General features: G+C 41.5%; 1 long non-coding RNA gene across 1 annotated transcript; it reads left to right on the forward strand.

The window, feature by feature from the left end:
* Window positions 1-38: 38 nt before the first annotated feature.
* LOC111775381 (uncharacterized) lies at window positions 39-2,799 on the forward strand. Its single transcript, XR_002811039.2, has 2 exons — window positions 39-304; window positions 829-2,799. It is a non-coding gene; the product is annotated as an uncharacterized lncRNA (long non-coding RNA).
* The last annotated feature ends 3,954 nt before the right edge of the window (window positions 2,800-6,753 follow it).

Raw genomic sequence — 6,753 nt, forward strand, 5'->3', positions numbered from 1 at the left:
ACTCACTCCACTCCTGATTCCTCCCCATTGCAGGAAATGATAACTCTACGCTCTTAGTTGCTCAGGCTAAAAATTTGGGAGTCATCCTTGCCTCTTCCCTTTCTCTTATATTACACATTCAACTCTGTAAGCAAATCCTGTTGTTTCTACCTTCAAGATAGAGTCAATGTCTGATGGTCTCTTACCACCTTGTTGCTTCCATTCTGGTCTAAGTTGCTGTCATCTCCCACCTGGATGGCTGCAGCAGCCCTGTAACCAGTGTCCCTGTGACGTCAGCAGTCTTTTCTCCCAAGCAGCAGCCACAGTGAGTGTTTGAAAATTTAAATTAAATCATTTTACTCCTCTGCTCAAATTCTCTAGTGGATTTCCATGTCACTCAGAGTAAAAGCCAGTCCTTACAATGACGTACAAGGCTGCATGTCATCTGACTCTGTCCTTCCAGGATCTTTCTCCTATTTTCTTTCCTCATTCATTTCGCTTTAGCCACCTGGCCTCCTTGCTGTCCTTTGACAGTACCAAGCATATTCCTGCCTCAGGACCTTAGCACTTGCTGTCCTCTCTGCATGGCATGGTCCTCCTGGATGCATTCGCATACCCCACTCTTTCATCTCCCTCAGGTTTCCGCTCAGATGACACCTTATCGTGAAGGAATTCTGTTGATCACCCTATACCCTTCCCCATATTAGGACTCCTTTGTGTCTTCTCCACTTCCTTCCTTAATTTGTCTCTGTACCACTCATTGCCATCTGACACCGTATATTTAAATTACTTGTTTGTGTATTAGATGTCTCCCTATGCTAAAATTTGATTTTCATTTTTTTATAAAAGGGGAGGTCAGGGAGGACTTCCTGAAGAAGTAATTCTCGAACCAAGATAGGGAAGAAGAGGAGGAGAAGCTGAATACGCCAAGAGGAGAGAAGATCCTTCCAGGCAAAGGGAAATACACCTTCCTGTGGGTGGAAGCGTGGTGAGAGCAAGGGACTAAGGAAGGCCTCATTCCCTTGTATCGGACACCTCCCTGATGGCTGACATGAGGGCCACCAGGAACGCAGGCTCAGTTCAACACACTGATGACCGTGAAGTTACTGTGTTAGTCTTTCTGGTCCCAAGTTCAGAAATTCCAGGGAAAGACTTTGATGAACCCTCTTGGGTCAGGGGACTAGTTGGAGGGGTGGAGCAGCATGCCTGGGCCAGCTTGGGTCACTTCCTCACCCTGAGACAAATCCCTGTGGCCAGAGAGGTGAGATCTCTAAAAAGATGGCAGCTACCTCCAAATCCCCCTTCAAACGTGGAGAGGCACATTTCCCCCGGAGAACATGAGGATGCTCCACTGACTAGACAAGGCACTAGATGCCCACTGTAGTGACTGAGCAGGAGGGGCTTTTTGTGGTCCAAGAATTAAGAGGTTGGAGACATAGTGTTCGGAGAAGCAAGATGACACCACGTTGGAACTTTGGGAAGAAAAAACCTTAGGAAAAACTTCCTGTATCAGGAAGTGGCAAGTAAACTGTGAGTAGTGATATTTTAGTCAGTTTTAAGTTGAATAAATGCCCTGTGCGGTTCCCAGGGAAAGCTGTTGCCTGTGAAAGCTTTGTGTTAATGGGGCCTGATCCAATTAACAAGACGGGCCGTGTCCTCTTCAAGGAGAAGAAGTTTAATAGAAGATAGAAACCTGCAGGAGCAGTTGTTCCATGATGGATGGTGACTGCCAACTGAACTGGGAGTTATAGTTTTTCAGAAAGAAAAAAAGAAGGAAGGTGATAGGTGAGCATCAGGAAAATGCTAGCACCATTTTCCTTTCCGATCTCAGCATCATCTCGCACTGGTGCTCAGTCCTTCCTATTTGTCTCTCTACATCCATTTTACACCATCATCCCAGTTTGTGGAGAGACTGACCTGAATGAACTGTGTTCATGAGCATCCTTGTGTGCTACCCATGAGATGACCAGCAGCGTGGGGAGGAGGTGAGGCAGGGTGTTTAGTCCGGGGCTCCCTGTTGGTTCACCCTGGTCCTGTAGAACGACAGGGCAGCATCTGCTCTCTCCAGGGGTAGTGACAGCTTTCTGCTATTGTTGGTCCTGAGATCCTCCTCCATTCCTTACTTCTCCAAACTCTGCTCACTCTTTTTGTGAACAATCCCCTTGTTAAACTCTATTCAATTTCCCAGTCTGAGTGCACAATTTATTTCCTGCTGGGACTCAGGCTGATATAAGGACGTGGGGTATTCTAACTGAACAATTTTAGGGAGCTAAAGAAGATAGGGGTGATTGCAGACTGTTTTGTGGAGTTTGTGTAGAGGCACAAAGACAAATCTGAGGAGACTGAAGTTATACCGCAAAACGCCCCACAGAGAACACGCACTCACTGAAACCAGATGTCTGCAACAGTCAGAGAAGGAAGCAGCCTGATGCCAAATGGTCCACATCCAGGTGATCATCACAAAGGTAGAAACATGAATTAGAATACATTTTGGAGAAGTTTGCAAACGGATGATGCCCTTTCTGCATTATTGAACTCTAGCCAGTCAAAGGTTCACAGAAAGGTGATGATAATAATGCACTTTTTCTCTATTTCTTTGGCGTGTACACCCTCCAGCTTTAATGTCTCCTTTGTTGTAACATTTATTTGGCATGTCCTGTGATCCTTGCATGATATTGATCTATAAAATTGGATGAACAAACAGGCCACCAGTTCACCTGTATCGAAATAGCTCTAAAGGGGAAGACATCTGGGTGGATAGATGAGACGGCACTTACGCAGCCAGAGGAACCCAAAATAAACAGAAGGAAAAAAAATAAACCTGAGATGCCGCAGAATTCGGGAAGCAATTTATATACTAACTCTATGACGGTGGAGGAACTTTCAGGAGAAAAAGTCTGACATTAACCTACGATGGAGACAGCAGGCTGCACTCAGTGATCGGTAGGCACAGTTTTTGAAATGAGTGTGCGTTGCACTTGCACTTGCATTTGTGAGTGTGCACAATGCTCATAGATAGAAGAGAAAGAGCAAGTTATGGTTCCTTGTTATGATCTTAGCTTAGTGCATCACCTGACAAAGGGCTTTGCATATTGAAAATGTAAGCATTAGTTGAACAAATGAACAGAAATGTCTGCTGAAAAATGAGCACAAACCACCAGCATGTTAATAAATGAACACTTTTGTTCTCAGTGTAATGTTCTGCTTGTTTAACTGATTGTTGTTTTGATTGCAATCTCTTCACTGACGATAGTATTGATAAACCTATCAAAGAGATATATTGAGTGTCTGTTTACTGAAAGTAAATTGCTGGGATTTCAAACACCTTTTGGATCTACTCCTAAAGGAGTTATAAAACATCTCTTAATTTGTTAATCATTAATATTTGGCCCCTGTGACTTGTGTGTGTAAATATACACAGTAGATGCTCATTTTGTCAAGTTGTTTCTGACTCAGATGCTGTGTTTCCTTGGCCACTTCTAACCTGAGCAAAAGTGTGGGTGACAGAGTAGTGAAAATCCAGAGTCTCCATCACGAGTCTCCATCACATGAACAAGTAGAAGATGTGTCCCCACATGGAGGCTTACTGCCATCGTCTTTATGTATTTATGAATTTGCATAGTAACGAATGCCCTTTTAGGTTGAATTATTAGAATTTTATCAATGCCTCGATCGTTACTTCAAAAACTAATTTTGTGCCATCTGTGTTCATTGGATGAGAGGAAAAAGGAGAAAATATATTTCATATGTCAGACTCCTACATAAATGTAGGTGCAGCTTTGACTTGAGATGCAACACTGGGCTGCTATGGAATTTTTACATGCTGTGTAATAAAAGTCTGCAATCTGATACCTCACACATCTCCATTAACCTCCGACATTGAATTTGTTCGATTCTGATTGTTTTTTCATTGATACAAGTGTTTGGTGAGGAATTAGGAGCTTTCCTTCACAAATGTTTTGTTTGATTTACAGCATTTTGGGCTGTGATATTCCTGGTTAGAATACTTTACTGTTGAATTCTTTAAAAAAAAAAATCAGTGGAACTCCCAGAGGATAATGTGCATCAGTTCTATGTTAAATTCTTTGTTCAGACTTATTATTTCAGCCTCCAAAATGTGTTTTCACTAACATAATAGCGTGATAAATGCAAAAAGTGTGTGCGCAGCTTTAAACATTTGGAAATGCTTCTAAAGGTCGCTTTTCTACTGGGCAGCTTACTTTTTCTATAAAGCTGTTTCTGTTCCATACCCTACTGTCCCAAGGTTTCCAAAAGTTGAACATGAACTCTGGAGGAATTCTCCTTTGGACTTAAAAACTGGAGTTGCCTGGCAGACAGTTTTTATTCTTGTCTGACTGAGTTCCCCAGCTTTCTCCCTTCTTGTGTCCTTGGACATCAGTTTCACTTGTTTTCCTTTGAATGGGTCAGAGTGGTTTCTCAACTTACAGTACATAAACCTCCCAGCTAAGTGTCATGTTCGTCCTGGACTGTCCATGCTGCTCCACTCTCCTGTTTAACCTTCCTCATCACCTCCTCTCCTCCAGCACTTAGTAGACATGAACCATCAAAATTCAATGCCACCACCAAAACAGCCTACATCACGAAGACAGTCTACCCCTTTACACCCGTATCTGCTCTTCCCGAGCTGGCAGCCAGTAGCCACATGTGGCTGTTCAGCACCTGCCGTGGAGCTAGTCCAAATTGAGATGGGCTGTAAGTGTGAAGCATGTACCAGATTTCCAAGACTTAGTGCAAATAAAAAGGATGTAAACATCTTATTAATAATTTTTACATTGATTACATGTTGAAATGGTGATATTTTAAGCTTGTTGGTTTAAATATAATGTTTCATTAAGAAATTAAAATATATTATTAAGAAATTTTATTTATTTTCTTTCTTGAATGATGCTGCTGGAAAATTCTTTTCTAAACGTGGCTACCAGAAAATGTAGCTCTCATTTGTGGTTTGCATTATATTTAGATTAGACAGTACTGCTCAGTATCAATCTTTCTCAGACCTGGTTATGCATCAGGAGCACCCAGGAAACTTAAAAAGACACTCCCACAGTTGTCTGGGTCTTACTCCAGACCTACTAAATCCGAAGACTAGATGTCAGTCTTAGGAATCTGTCTTTTTTGAAAGCTCCCTTGATATTTTGAGGCAGCTAGTTAGTAGAGCAACATTTGAGAACTATGCTATGGGCCTCTCTTATGCTACCTCATGACAACACTTTTTGGTCCTGGATCTCATATATTATAGGAGGTCCTCTTTTATGTGACCAAATATGGTTGTGGCTAAGTCACAAAAAGCAAGTCTCTACCTGCTTGCTAAGGTGCTTCCCTTCCCCTAACCTATTTAAATTTAGAACTCTCTAAGAAGGGGCTTAATGAGGAAGAATATTTGCATAATGCTATAAAAACCCTTTTATCTAATTTGGCTGGGACCAGCAATGGTCATTTACTCTTCTTTTTAAGACTTTTTAAATTATTTTTTTTAGGGCAATTTTAAGTTCATAGCAAAATCAAGAGGAAGGTACAGAGATTTCCCATATATCCCCTGCTCCCACACATGCATAGCCTCCCCCTCTATCAACATCCCCCACCAGAGTAGTTACAATCGATGAACCTACGCTGACACATCATTATCACCCAAAGTCCGTAGTTTACATTAGGGTTCACTCTTGGTGCTGTATCATTTACTTTTTAAAACACCATTGTGGGATGGGGGATGATATATTCACATATCAAACATTTTATTTTAACTCAAAAAATACGTGCAAATATTGGATTGTCAATCTTTAGGGCCAGAGAGTTTTCTTGACGTGCTGGTCTGCTGATTAGAGCTCTCCAATACCTTTCTTCCATAAACAACATCCCAAATGCCTCCTTGACAATTTCCACTTCCGTTTCTTTAAAATGTAGAATGATCTGAAATATACTTATGAGGTCATCCACGTGCAGTACTTTCTATGCTATCGTGATTTTTCCCCTAACCTTCTGTAGTTTTTTCACTTAATTTGGCAGAAACCATTTTTCTATTTATCTTTTCAAAGCATTTAACTTAGTTTCCACAGAGATAACAACTCTTTGTTTTTGCTCTTATGTTTCATTAGTTTACATAGTATTTGTTAAATTGCGTAATTCCAATAACAATTACAACTATCACAGTCAGGTTTGGGAATAAACTTATTTGACTTTTGTTAAGCTTAACAGGCGGGAGCAGTCTTGGACAGGCTTTCTCGGATGCGGCCTGCTGTTGAGAGCATTTGGAATGCCATGGCCATCAGTCGATATGCTTAACAGAAGGAATGGGTAGCATGGTGAATTAGTCTGGCAAATCAGTTAATTGAAGGTCATTCAGAGAAGTTCTATGATAAAAAATAATAATGCAATAGTCACTGATATTTGTTGAACACTTAGCATGTACTAGATATAGACGCTTTGTATATAACACCTCCCATTCGACTCACAAACATCCTTTGAGGCATGGTTTATAATGAGCTTCATTTCACACATGAGGAATCAAGGCTTCCAGAGGTTAAGTCACTTAAGGTCACACAACTTTAAGTTTAGAGATAAAATTCAAACCTAGATTAGTCTGATGCCAGAATCCAGGACCAACTTTTAGCTTCGGAGGCCTAACCTTGAAGAGAGGGTTCACGCTGTCCCCTTGCTGGAGACCTCACTGGGCCTGACATTGATCTATGGGACTGGGTCAAGGGCAGAGACTCTGCAAAGCCAGCAATCACCATAACAAATAACTTGCATGTGTGT

This window comes from Equus caballus, chromosome 10 (assembly GCF_041296265.1).
Source record: "Equus caballus isolate H_3958 breed thoroughbred chromosome 10, TB-T2T, whole genome shotgun sequence".
Taxonomy (NCBI): Eukaryota; Metazoa; Chordata; class Mammalia; order Perissodactyla; family Equidae; genus Equus; species Equus caballus.